The sequence below is a fragment of the Sinohyriopsis cumingii genome, chromosome 6 (genome assembly GCF_028554795.1).
Source record: "Sinohyriopsis cumingii isolate HCF-2022 chromosome 6, ASM2855479v2, whole genome shotgun sequence".
Taxonomy (NCBI): Eukaryota; Metazoa; Mollusca; class Bivalvia; order Unionida; family Unionidae; genus Sinohyriopsis; species Sinohyriopsis cumingii.
The window spans coordinates 141,135,672-141,150,338 of NC_142966.1; the positions used below are offsets into that span (position 1 = coordinate 141,135,672).

Consider the following 14,667-nt stretch of genomic DNA (forward strand, 5'->3'; position numbering starts at 1 on the left):
TTAAAGCTACGTTAAAAATCCAAATCACACACATTTTCCTCATGACAATTTCACTCTGCACTGCGCATGAATACTTTGAAATTTCATCTGCACTCGATCATTATAATCTTGTTATGTATTGCATTTCGCAATGCGCTGTGATCAATAGTAAAGGCAAGAGATGGACTACATTTTTTCAAGTGTAATGATCTTTGTCCTTTGAATGGTAATTGAGGGGATGATATGTGTTTTGAGGTGCACACATTCTGGAATAAGTTTGTTACATATTATTCAATAGTTTCTGCAATTGCTTTACACTGTACTGATAATTTTAGCATTTTGGCATCAGACCCGCTCTACACAGACGGACATGAATTGTTAATTACAACTCCGAAATTTAATAATAAAAATCACATGCCGATCAAATATACTTCCAGGTAACCTTCCAAATGTCAGGACAGTTTGGTGGGAAATAATTCCTTGTTCAATGAAAATAATGATATGGACATGATAAATCATCTAAACACAAGAATAAGTTACGCTCAGCAAAGTACAAATTGGTTTTTAAAAAAGGGAACTATCAATATGTGAAACAATACCTAGACTTCTCAATGACTCAGCAATAAAACAGTTACATGTATCTCGAAAGAAAGTAAAAACATCAAAACTAATGCTTATTTCTAACCTTGGTTTAGATTTAAATTTTAAAATGTGCGAATAAAGTATCATGGCTAGAAAAAAATACACGATATCTATATCTATTCTTAAATAATCTAACCTTCAGTAGGCTGGTATGATTTATATTCAGTGATCTGAATATACAAACAATCCTTCTATTAAACATTAAAAAAAATTAAAACCAGACAGATTTTAGAAAAATTATAAAACTATGAAGTAAAATAAAACCACCAACATTCAAAACATGAAAATATTTTTAAAAAGTTATAAAATGAATTCGATGAAGAAATTTTGTTGATGCATTAAACAGGGTTCAAAAACATGGATGACGAAATACTTAACTCACCTTAATTTATTACTCGGGAGATTTACAAATGTATTAAAGCATTAAAAAATAACAACAACAGAAACAACTAATGACAAATCATTAACGAGCACACTAAATCTGCCTCTGATAAGTTGACGCCAATTTACATATCTTCTTCAACCGTACATCTGATACAGTTTTTTTCTTTTTCTTCTTCACACTCTTGGCCTGAAGACATTTGTACGACACATTTAAAAACGTACTGGTTATCCCACTCAACCCGAGAAGTACCGCCCGGTAACAGTCTGAACTTGTTTCGACAAACTACTCATTGCTATCACGAATTGCTATCACAAATAGTGGACTCTGCCGTTTATTTAATTCAGGGGTGCACAACCCTAATATCCCTACCGAAAATGGTATACCATACCCTCCTGAAATTGAGGACTTGTATCCAAGTACCTGTTGAATCATGGCACTGGAAAACATATGTGACAGAATATTAAGCTTATGCGGAAGGACTTTCACTATTTCCTTGCCTGTGTATACCGTTCAGGAGATGGAGTTGCTTACCTGGATTTATATTTAGAAATCAGACCAATTTTGGTGAATTTTTATTCTCTGGTGAAGCTTCTTTCTGACACTAATTAACACATTAGTCGAGTAGTTTAAAACTATTTACTTATTACTAAATTTACTATACCTAAGAATGTACAGTTTACTTCACACCAGTATGAATTATGTATGCTCAAAGACAAATAGCTATCTGATTAAAACCAGATCACGCTCATCTAGGAAGGACAAGGGAGATCTGATTTTAATCAGACTGGATAAACAGAAAATTACATGCTCTGTTTGGCACTAATTGACTGATCATCAATCACACTCAGTAATCCCGACTTCTCAGATATGAGTACCGTAATACTCGCTTAGAAGTCAAATCAAACTGCAAACAACACAGACCCAGACGTGCCGTACAGTAATGATTCTCCAGATCAGGCTCTGTTTTGTTTGTTCTGCTGATTACTCCTAACAAACTGCATAGACCCAGATCTGCCAATGCATTATGTGACGTGCAGTTTTCAGCTGGACTCGACTTATGAGCGAGTACAGACGGTATGATACGCCACCTTAAATGTATTTTGTGTTTTTACCTGTGAGTGACATGCAAAATGTTACATAAAAGTTGTACTTGGTTATTTTCTGTTCTGTAACATCTGAAATTTGTATCTGCATTTCCCTGACTAAGTATCTAATTTACTTTGGTTGCCCTGTATCTTAATCCACTATAATGAAAGAATGGAAGATTTTATTTTCTAAACAGGGAATAAAACAATAAAAAAAACATATTAGTGACCTCTTCTATTATTTTTCCATTTTTTTTTAAAATTTTAATCATGACGAAAATAATTAGAATCTGATAAATAAAGGGAAATAATTAGAATATGATAAATAAAGCATTTGTGTTTAATAATTTATCTGATAAATAAAGCATTTGTGATTAATAGCTTATCTAATAAATAAAGCATTTGTGATTAATAGCCTATCTGATAAATAAAGCATTTGTGATTAATAGCTTATCTGATAAATAAAGCATTTGTGATTAATAACTTATCTGATAAATAAAATATTTGTGATTAATAGCTTATCTGATAAATAAAGCATTTGTGATTAATAACTTATCTGATAAATAAAGCATTTGTGATTAATAAATTATCAGTGGACAAAAAGCAGTTGCAATGTTGTAAGACTTTTTTCTAGCTGCTTTCTCACAGATGTTTTATGCATGCTTGTTAAAATTTAGTTCAGAGTCAATATCAAGTCCAAAGTGTTTTACACAGTCCCAACAAGGTATTGCAAAGTCTTCAGTAGTGAAATTTGACAGTTTTTCAGCATTTTTGCCAAGAACAGTGACTTGGAATTTCAGCAGATTGGCTTGCAAATGCATTGACTAGTATCTTCTTACATTCTGTACAATAGTGTTCATGTATTTGAAACTATATGGACATAAATGTTGTCATCATCATTATTATACAGTGCAGTTTGCTAATTGAATAAAATTAAATGTTAATTATAAAGATATTAAAAAGGACAGGACCCAGTACTGAGCTTTGCTGTACTCAGTTGGAGAGTTCATCCCAGTTTCTATGCACAGATCACAATTGAATGCATTGTTTTCAGGTAGACAAGCAGTATTCAGTTTGTTCACTGACTTCGGATCAATGCTTTCATCTTTTTAGTGATGATTATGTACAGAAGATTCTTGAAGGTATTGGACAGGTCCAGTAGGATGGCACCCACATTGGAACCATTGTCCAGATCACCTTCCAGTCCTCTCCCAGTTTCAGGAATGTTGCCTGATATCCATACCCTTTACCAAAAGCAAATAGAAAATTATGAAATATATCATCAAACTGTTACTGAAGCCATTTATATAGAAGTCTTTCAAAAATTTTGGAAGTGTATGGTAAAATACTAATTGGTCTGTAATTGTTTTATCCATGGGAGCAGATGTTTTTAAATTAGGGCACCTGCACTTCTTTAAGATGATCTGTACATTTCTCTTGGTCAATAAAAGTACTGTATATATTCACTTACAAGTCAGATTCAACTAGTTCAAGGCTGGCCGAGTCATATCAAAGACTTACAGAATGTACTAACAGCTGCCTCGCTTGGCACTCAGCATTAAGAGGTTAGTGTTAAGACTGGTCGGCCTGGTGTCAGAATAATGTGACTGGGTGGGACATCATGCTACATATGTGCGGCATGAAGCACCAGTGCTAGATATCACTATAAACGGTCACAGTGCAGACATCGTAGCGATATGACTGAAAAATTGTTAAAGCTACGTTAAAAGATTGAAATTCTACTAGTTCAAGGCTCAGATCTGCCACTGCATAATGTGGTGGCTGAACCACGTCAATGCAGTTTGTTAGGACTAATTAGTAGATCAAACAAAAACCCTGACCTGCCATCACATAATGTGCCAGCATATCATGGTCTATGTTCTTTGTAAGTGAGTATATACAATACTGAATGGTATGCCAATTTATGAGCATAATTTAATAATGTTATGAAATTCTTTATGCCAGTGTATTTCTTTGTCTCAATGCCTGTCATAACTATGGAAACTTTTTCTGGCACTACAGATTTCAGTTTGGTGATTGGGTTGATTGCCACAAATAGAAAGCTTTTTAGTTTTATGCCTAGGTAAATAGAGTTATCAGTATCTGTGAATTCAACAGGCACCAATTTTTCTGCAATGTTAATGCAATAGTCATTTCAGACTTAAGTTTGGACCATGATCAGGGGGGCATCACCCTCCATCTGAGTGATTATGGTAAAGCTAAAAATCCTTAGATTTTGGGCCAATACAACACCTTTCAGAGAAAAAGAGTCAAATACATTGTATTCTGAGATTGGTTATAAATTTTGTATTTACTCTTAGATGCCTCTCAGAGTGGCTGAGATTTATTTATTATGAATGTTTTGAAATTCATATACCATTTATGGACCCTGTCCGAGTCATACCAAAGACTTCTAAAAATGGCACTAACAGCTGCCTCGCTAGGTGCACAGCATTATGAGGTTAGTGTTGGGACTGGTTGGCCTGATGTCAGGATAATGTGACTGGGTGGGACATCATGCTACATGTCTGCGGCATGATGCCCCAGTGCTAGACATCACTATAAACTGCAACACTGCAGACATCCTAGCAATATGACTGGAAAATTGTTAATTTTACATTAAAAATCTTAACAACAAACACACATCCATTTATGGCCTTTCTAACTTCACTATTTTTGCAGGCTAGTGTGTCTTGGGGAAGGGTATTTCTGCTTTATCTGCACATGGTTATCAATAACATCAAATAGTCATAATTTATATGCATAATCTTCATCAACAATACCATCAGCTTTGTAAAAGAAACGAAAAGGTATTTTATACGCAAGACCAAGAAGATTTTTCTCATCAAAATTTTATTATTTGACAAAATGGTATCTATACGGGAAAGGTGGGGCAGTCTTTGACATACAAATGTGTTCTTCTATGATATTATTAAATTAAAAATATAACAAAATTGACCTAATGTTTTAACTTCATCTTGAAACAATCAAAGTTGAGATTACCAGTTAAACATACATTTTTGCAACATTTAGCAGCTATATCAGCTTCATGAGTTGATTAGAGTACATGGAAAACAAAAACTTATCTTTGCATCTATCACTGTTCTCAAATTAACAAAGGAATATGTCACAGTCACATGCACTGCATCACTCTGTAAAGTCACAAAATCACTTATTTCAGTAATGGATGTCATTTTTTAGAATTTTATTCTATTTACCCTTAAATGGCAATTGATAATTTATACATGACATCAACCCTGGCATTTAACCCATCAAATGCTGCTCTGACTCATTTGACTAGGTGATTGACCAACTTTTGTATCCTTTAAACTTTTATCTTTGATATTGAAGAAAATCCTTCTAGCCTGTTATTTTTGCTTTAAAACTAAATATTTACAACCAATAACATGTTGACATGTATTCCAAAGATTTTCCAAGATTCAATTTTGAGAAATTCTATGATGACAAAATTAAATACTTGTAAGGCAAGATGAAGGATAAGATCCGAGTTCCCCCACCTGAACCAGGCATCAAGCCTGTTGTAACACATACATAGAAGTTATGAATTATTCACTTATTTGTATCCTTATACATCCATATTTCTTTGGAAGGCCAGTACTTATATGCCCCAAGAAATACGTACGGCAAAATCAATGTTAAATAATGTGGACATTTTTGGGCAAGATCAACCTACATGTGTGATACAGTATTATCTAGATCGATTGCCATGTGCTATGATGTGACAATGAAAGCTATGCATGTGGATAATTTTTATTATGACGATTAGACTGAAACTGCTCTTTTCTTGACCCAGTTTAGTTCCTGGCCACCACTGTAAAATTCCATAGCAATTGATAATTGTCATCTGGAAGTTTCTTGATGACAGTAAAGGTGCATAATATTCAATAATCAGAATTGAATAGACTTTGGTTAGACAAAATTAGTATCAATTTTTAAAAGAACAATTTACACAGAATTTAAGATGAGTAAATGCGCATATTGGTCTGTATGACTTTTACTATAAGTATCACATGTTGCAGGTGAGCATAACTTTGTCTCAGCAGCCGAACTTCGCTCAGTTCTTTTTGTTTTGGAGCATGTAACTTTAGTTTGGAGCAATGCAGGAAAGTCAATCAACAGACACATATATCAGGAGTAAAACAAGCCATGGGTTATGGCTCATGAACGGGAACAGCAGCAAGATATCGAAGGTCAGGTGTTGAACTAAATATTTGGAAGTTACTTACCTTGTCTCTTTTATAGTATCATAAACATGATCCGTTGTCTGAACGGGTCATTGGAGTAATCTGAGATAATGTTGACACTCAGTTCCATTTTTTCCATTCAGGTTACTGCTTTGTTCTTTTCAGCATTAAGCTCACCTCAGCCACAAGTTCATTAACAAAACTCTCTCTCTCTCTCTCTCGGTAGACAAAAACAAAAGTAATCAAAACATCAAATTTTAAATTCATATATTTTCCAAGTCCAAGTCTAAGTTGCGTATATTGCTTATATGTCGCTTTTGAATATATGTAGTTTGTAAACAGAGTTGTTAACCTACCTTAACTTGAACAGTGTGGACTAGCGTAGTGGACGACTTTCGTTTCCGGGTGTTACCGCCCCGGAAATGGTTCAAGTAAAATTACCAATTCAATGACAAATACTTTAACGCGGTAACAGACATCAGCAAGAAGATAACGAGAGGAACTATTTTCCTTTTAAATATACTTAGTCGCAGTTGAAATAGAAAATTAAGTTCAGCGATAAATATAATATGTAGCCGTAAAATTAGGATCAATCGAGTCTAAGTGTCATAGGTTGCTTTTTAAACAAGTGACGTGTCAACACATTTTTGCTGTGTACTATCTTTATGTGTGTGATTAGGATTTTTAACGTAGCTTTACAATTTTTTCAGTCATATCGCTACGATGTCTGCAGTGTGACATCTTATAGTGATGTCTAGCACTGGGGCATCATGCCGCATACAAGTAGCATGATGTCCCACCCAGCCACAGTATCCTGACACTGACTAGTTCTAACACTAACCTCTTAATGCTGAGCGCCAAGCGATGCAGCTGTTAGTACTATTTTTGTTGTTGTTATTGTTGTTGTAGTGGGGTTTAACGCCATTTTTCAGCACACGATAGACTATACATGGCGGCCAGTATTAATGGTGGAGGAAGAACCCGGGAAAACCCCGGAAAGAACCACCGACCCAAGAGAAGCTACTGGCAAGCTTTCTCACATACCCACATTGGCTGAATCCGAGACTCGAACCCACGCAGACAGGTGAGATGACAATGATCCGTAACGGAGAGCGCTTTAGACCACTATTTTTGTAAGTCTTTGGTATGACTCGAGCGGGGTTCGAACCCACGACTACCCCTTTTCACTAGGCCACCGGAGCGGTGTCTATCTTTCCGTACCGTAGGTTATAAAAACAGGAAATGGCTGACCTTATGATTATTAAATTTGAAAATAAAATGTAAATGAATTTTAAAAAATAATACAAACTTGTAGTAGTATTATACTAGTACTTATTATTATGATTATTATTATGATTATTTGGATTAGTATCATCATCGTCGTCATCATCATCATCATCATCATCATCAAAGCAATAAATAACTGTTGATAAACGAAAAAGGTCATTTTGTAGAAGAAACAGAGGGACGACAACAGTGAGGTAGTTAGGATAATGGTTTCCTATGCGGACCCCTATGCCAAACTTACCGATAGGCTCCTGCCTAATCTATGGTGTAAACAAATAGTACACGAGTACCTATGCTTCGCCTACTCTTACTGTGTGGTAGTTATGCCCCCCAGACAATAATATTTAACTGATTGTGTTAACAATGCATTCCGGTTCCTTTGCATGCAAAATTGACATAAGTATTGTAACCTATTTTGGGATTTTAAGAACGAGTTTGGAACTACATGTAGATAAAATTAAGGAGAGAGGATTTTATTTGTTGACATACACGTACTTTAATCATATTACAAAATAGAACGATGACATTTTCAAATCACGAAATAAGCTAATGCATCATTAACGAAGAGACATAACTCGGGAACCCTTTAAAGGGTTTAAATAAGTACAATATATCTGGAGGAAAAGCAGATAGTTATTCCAAGTTTCGTCTAACTTTTCCCACCCCATTTTTTTAAAATATAGTTGGACAATTATGTTTATATGTAGGGCAGAGTTGTTTACTATCGAAAAGTCGACAAGGGAGGTAACCTCAGCACATAGTTTGCTACTATATATTCAAGGGTTATTTTCCTTTTACTTCACGCCATCAACTCCAATGATAAGTATATAAAGCCAAATCTAGGTCAGAGCCCATCCCTGATACACGCAATGCTTCGGCTTTTAGCATAATACAGACACTGAAATCTGATGAAATAAAATAAAAAATTTCAGTAAAACTGAGTTATATAAATAACATGGAAAACGAGTTAATTTAACTGTGAAGAGATTATAGAACATTGAACACGGGAGCATTCGTAACTGAGACACGCATTCTTTGTGTTTGCTACAACTTTGATTAGGGACAATTCGCTTCCAAATACACTTGTGCACAAAGCAAAATTGTAAAATCTGAGTCCATACTCGGTTAATCAAGAGGTCAGAATGGCAAGTGAAGTATCAGCTAAGACAAAGGATTATGTTGACAGTGGTGCCAGTAAAGAAAGCCAAGAAACTGCAGGAAAGCGAAATTCATATTCGGAGAGGGACAAAGAGATCAATAGAACTCAGATGGATTGTGATACATCAAGAGACCGATTTACCCGACGAGACTATTGGAAGAATATTTGGCTGCAGAGAGAGAATTCGAAAATGTCGGAGGTAGACCTTCGTCAAGAAGCTGAGAAGCTGAGACAAACCGGCATGCCTCCAGACAAAATCTGGGAGAAGTTACATATACACGGACAGTGCCCTGGCCCTGTCATTGGTTTGACAATATTAGAAGACGTGGAAGCGAAAACGAAAAGAGGACAATGTTTGAAGACAAAAGAGGAATTTTCTCAGTTGTCTAATGGATGGTATCCCGGAACACATCATCATCACCCATACAATGAAGGTCACGGCTCGCATTCCTGCGTCACGCGATGGTTTCTAGTGGAAACGGCAGCCTTATTCGATGAGTTTGACTTTAAATAGGAATATATACATTAAAATAGCATGATTTTTAAAGTGCTTTTAAAACGCAATATTAATGTTTTTGTTATCTTTGTTTAATGTCACTTTAACATTATTATCTACCATGCGCAGCCTTATTCGATGAGTTTGACTTTAAATAGGAATATGAACATTAAAATAGCATGATTGTAAAGTGCTTTTAGAACGCAATATTTTTATTGTTGCTATCTTTGTTTGATGTCACTTTAACATTATTATCTACCATGTGCAGCCTTATTCGATGAGTTTGACTTTAAATAGTAATATGTACATTAAAATAGCATGATTTGTAAAGTGCTTTTTGAACGCAATATTTCTTTTTTTGGTATTATCTTTGTTTAATGTCACTTTTACATTATTATCTACCATGTGTACTCGCTAATAAGTCGCGTCCAACTGCAACAAAATAGCTTCTGATCTGCCGTAGTATAATGTGCCTGAAAATCAGATTATATGTTGTTTATTATACAGATTTTTCATCAAACATCAGTTTACATTATGACTCGATTTATCAGCGAGTATAAATAGCAGATGATGTCGAGGAAATGGGAGCAATGTTACTAACGATGCAGACGATCTGACTGTTGTGAACGGGTATCAAACCCATGACCGTTGGATTACGAGTCCAACGCTACCTCGACTTCTTTGGTTTATCAGATTGTAATTTGCCAATGGCGTATTAACTAATCAACGTATTATTATGGCTTCAACAAATTGAATATTGATTCTACACTTTCTAGGTCAGTGACGAATTTCCACTTTATCAATAATAAAATGAGAAAATAGTCATTAATATTTGTATATAGTTTGTAAATGAATTAAACATGTTACACAATTTCTAACAAAATCGACCAGTGCACGCTCTCTCTCTCTCTCTCGATCTCGATCTTGATCGAGAAAAAAGAGAGAATTTGAGCTGGAAGAAAACTATCGCCTCAAGCTACGGGCAATAATCTTCTACGCTCCTTTCGAGTTATCGCCATTGGTTTGCGACGATAAAAAAACAACAACAAAACAAACTTGAACCAAGTAACCAACAAGAAACCGAGTGGTTATACTAGTATGTGTACACTTTCCATTTTTCAGAGTTACACGATACATTGATACAAAGTTTCACTAGCTATCGAAACGAGAGGGCCTTACTGTAATCGTTTTGGCTAAGTAATTCACGCATGCTATATTGTATTTGATGTTTTGTTTTCTTTTGCAATTGTTACAATATTAGCCTATAATATTAGCCTATAATAAAGTTCTAAAAGAGATCATTTTTCCCTTCTCTCTCTCTCTCTCTCTCTCTCTCTCTCTCTCTCTCTCTCTCTCTCTCTCGCGACCCAGCTGAGAGAGATAGACAGATAGACCAGACAGACAGACAGAGCTATTGATGATAGAAGCAGTAATGGGTTCCGTAGCAGTTGTATTTAAATAAGATTTATAATAATGAAATAGTTGTAGAACTATATTTTGTATCAGGTACAAACTACAGGGAGACCTACCGCAATATACAGTTTCCATGTAGAAGTATGATCTCCGTTGTAAATATAAGTATGTGTATTTCTGTGTCATGTAATTAAACTATAAGCAAAATATGTATGCTGTATCTTTTTCTATAATGCTATCTGTATTTTCACTGCAAGAAGACTCATAAAATATCCATTTGTTGTAAAAAAGAAATATAAACATTTCTTGGCATATCAAGCATACAGTGTACGCTCACACACACATCCATCCATCCATCCATCCACCCACCCACCCATCCATCCATCCATCCCATACATCCATCCATCCACACACACACACACACACACACACACACTGTTACGTATATCTGATTTAATTCATATTTGTTTTAATTTAATTGTTTGTCAGTTTTAAAATTTTGTTATTCTATTATATGCTATTATACTGTAAATTTATTCACTAGAGATGATACTTTTTCAGAAAATTGTTTGACCTTGACTGTTAGTTTATAAACACCAGGTGTTGATCTAAATTCTGACCTTGTTTCAGATCTTGTAGCTACGTTCATTAACAAGTTCTATCTTATTTTAAAATGATTGTTTCCAAGGTCATTATGGGACTACATGATTTAAGATGTTAACAATTTATTTTATTATTTATTTCTTGGACTAAAATGATTGGTTGTCGTCAGGGTCATTTTTGGTGTGTGTGTGACATAAACACGATCACGTGACCACCCCTTTCGATTTCGCAATTCCGATTTTTCCATTACGCACATTTGTTAGTTTTAACAGAGATGCTTTGAGAGAGATTTCTCAATTTTGGACTTTTTATACTGATGTCAAGTTATTTTATTGTAGCCAAATTTTAAGTTCTAATTTTTTTCAGATCAGTTGGATTTCGAAAGGATAAATTCTTTTTTCTCTGGAAATATTTTGAGGAGTTCTCACACAAAATTTTTGGAAAGACATTGCTTACAAATTTAATTTGGATTTCCAACACCGGAGTGCCATTATTTGTATTTCTACAAGGAACTGTAGATAAGCACAGTACTGACTACAGCATACGTCATCCATCTTGTATTTTCCATCAGGATTCGAACTTGAAATAATTAGAACATTTATTACTAGGACTTTTTCAATTCGTGGATTATTCTTAGATTACTTTTGGATTTGATTCTTGAAACCGTAAGTTCTCCTTTTTTAATTTTTACAGATTCTTTTCAGGAAAATAAATTATTTGTTACCTTTTAAAAAGCTTGTTGTTTTCACTCTTTCGTTGTTACTGTTTATTCGAGCCTAAACACGTAACATAAAATGTGGGTAGCTCGTCCGACATTTTTGTATTCCGGCTAAAATATTTCGGAAGACATTGTTTTCTGAGAGTTGAATTCCCCATGTTTTTGAAATCTTTAGTGAGATCAACAAGCTTTTCCTAAAATATCATCAGAGTAGAAAATTCTTTTGAATTTTACTCAGGATGGTTGGAAATTTTGAAAACGGAAGTACAGGTAAAAAGTTGGAATTAGAGATAAGACAGGTTCAGTTTCAGATAGAAAAGATACAAATGGAAAGAGAGATGGAAGTAAGACGAATGCAGTTTCAGAAAGAGATGGAAGTAACACGAATGGAGTTGCAAAAAAGAGAGTGAGGAGAGAGAAAGACAAATGCATTTACAATTTGACAGAAGAGAGAGAGAGAGAGAGAGAGAGAGAGAGAGAGAAAGGAAAAAGAGAAAGAAGAACAAATACAATTGGAAGAAAGAGAGAAAGAAAGACAAATGCAATTACAAAAAGAACAAATACAGTTACAAAAAGAGACGGAAGAAATGCAAATGCAAAAGGAAAAAGTTGAAAGGGAAGTTCAAATTCGGTTAAAAGAATTAGAGTTAACAAAAGGAAAACACTTCTACTTTTGATGTTTTAAGTAATATCAAGTTAATACCTTTTTTCTGGAAGAACAAGTAGACATATATTTTTTTCGTTTTGAGAGAATTGCTGAGAGTTTTAAGTGGCCGAGAGAGTACTGGACTCTATTATTGCAATGTGTACTCACTGGTAGAGCTCGTGATATTTACATTTCACTGTCACTAGAGCAGAGTGCTGACTATGATATAGTTAAGGGCTATATCTTGATGGGTTATGAGCTAGTCCCTGAGGCTTATCGGCAAAAATTCAGAAACTATAAAAAGGAAGCTGACCAAACCCATGTCCAATTTCCATGGGAAAAAGCACGACAATCTGATAGGTGGTGCTCTTCTGAAAAGGTTAATAAAGATTACGAGAGTCTCAGACAACTCATATTAGTTGAAGTGTTCAAAAACTGTGTTCAAAGTGACATTATAGTCTATCTTGACGAGCATAAGATTGGAACTTTGTAAAATGCTGCTCGTGCCGCTGACAATTATTCCTTAGCTCATAAAGTTTCTTTTGTAAGTAAGACTTCTATACAACAGTCTTTTGGCAGAAAAGTATTTCAGCCTAATACAAGCCCTTCTAAAACTCAAACTGGCACAATTTCTACAAATCAAACTTCGGAGAAGCTTGATTCAATATCCTTGTCTCTTCCTACGTTTACCTATTGCAAGAAGAAAGGACACGTTATTTCTGATTGCTACAAACTGAAAAATAGGCATCAGAATCAAGACAGACCTATTCCAAATGCTCTTATTTCTAAGAAGTCAAGGTCACGGTCATGTATTGAAAGCAATACATTTGTTGGGTCTAACAATCTCCAGTCTGATTTAATAATGGGGAATTATGAACCATTCATATCGAAGGGTTTTATATCACTCTTGGGTGACTCAGCCAATCATATCCCTATTAAAATGTTAAGGGTCACAGGAACTTCTCAGAGTCTTTTATTGTCGGGTACTTTGCCTTTGTCTGAAAAGTCTAATGAGAGTGTCCTTATTCAGGGAGTAGAGTGCGGCTTTGTTAATGTTTATCTCCAATTGTGTAAATTTGTTATCTGACCATCAAACTTAGTTTCAGGACCCGTGACAGTCGGAATGGTCTCTATTTTACCCGTTGAAGGCATTCATTTATTACTAGGCAACGAGCTAGCTGTAGACAAATTTGTGGTTAATCTACTTGTAAGTGACAAGCCTTGCTTGGATAAGAAAGTCGATCTAATTGAAAAAGAATTCCCTGATGTATTTACAGCTTGTGCAGTTACCAGAGCTATGACAAAAATAACTCTTGAGAATGATGTTGATAAGGAAAGTATTCTTTTAGCTGACACACGTATTGGTCAAGCTTTTGATGAGGTCACTTTCACTCGTTGTTTGGATCAATCAGAAGGTATTGATCACAGTGATCCTCTTTTAACGACTCATTGTCTTTATTTTAATCAGGGTAATAAAAGATAATCACTTGTCGAACAGGAAAAAGATCCTGGGATCTCATGTTTGTTTCAGAAGGCCATTAGTGAAACTGAAGTTACTGAAGTTCCTGTCTATTATTCATTACAAATGGAATTTTTATGAGAAAATGGAGACCTCCCGAGGTACCTGCTGATGACGAATGGTCAGTGAACTATTAAATTATAGTTCCGAAACCTTACAGACAGGAAATACTTAGTCTGGCCCATGAAACTCCATTGGCTGGTCATTTAGGGATCAATAAAACTTATCACAAGATCTTAACTCACTTTTATTGGCCAAAAATCAAGAGTGACGTTGGTAAATACTGTAGATCTTTTCATACCTGTCCAATGATAGGAAAACCCAATCAGAAAATTCCCAAGGCTCATCTACAACCTATTCATGCCTTTGACGAACCATTTAGTAGAATTATGGTAGACTGTGTTGGTCCCTTACCTAACACCAAGTCAGGTAACCAATACATGTTGACCATTATGTGTGCATCAACAAGGTTTCTAGAGGCAATTCCCTTAAGGGATATAAAATCTAAAACAATAATAAAAGCATTGATA

The 14,667-nt window shown here is 35.0% G+C and overlaps 1 protein-coding gene across 3 annotated transcripts in view; it reads right to left on the reverse strand.

Moving 5' to 3' along the window:
* LOC149798134 (coronin-7-like) overlaps positions 1-7,161 on the reverse strand; it is a 96,299-nt gene extending 89,138 nt beyond the window's left edge. Inside the window, exon 1 of one of the 3 annotated variants that reach the window (XM_089963228.1) lies at positions 7,138-7,161. The gene's annotated coding sequence lies outside the window, so the exon portion shown is untranslated. Of the gene's footprint in view, positions 1-6,338; positions 6,493-6,652; positions 6,890-7,137 lie in introns of those variants that run through there. The other 2 variants (XM_089963225.1, XM_089963226.1) reach the window with 2 other exon arrangements.
* Positions 7,162-14,667: the final 7,506 nt, after the last annotated feature.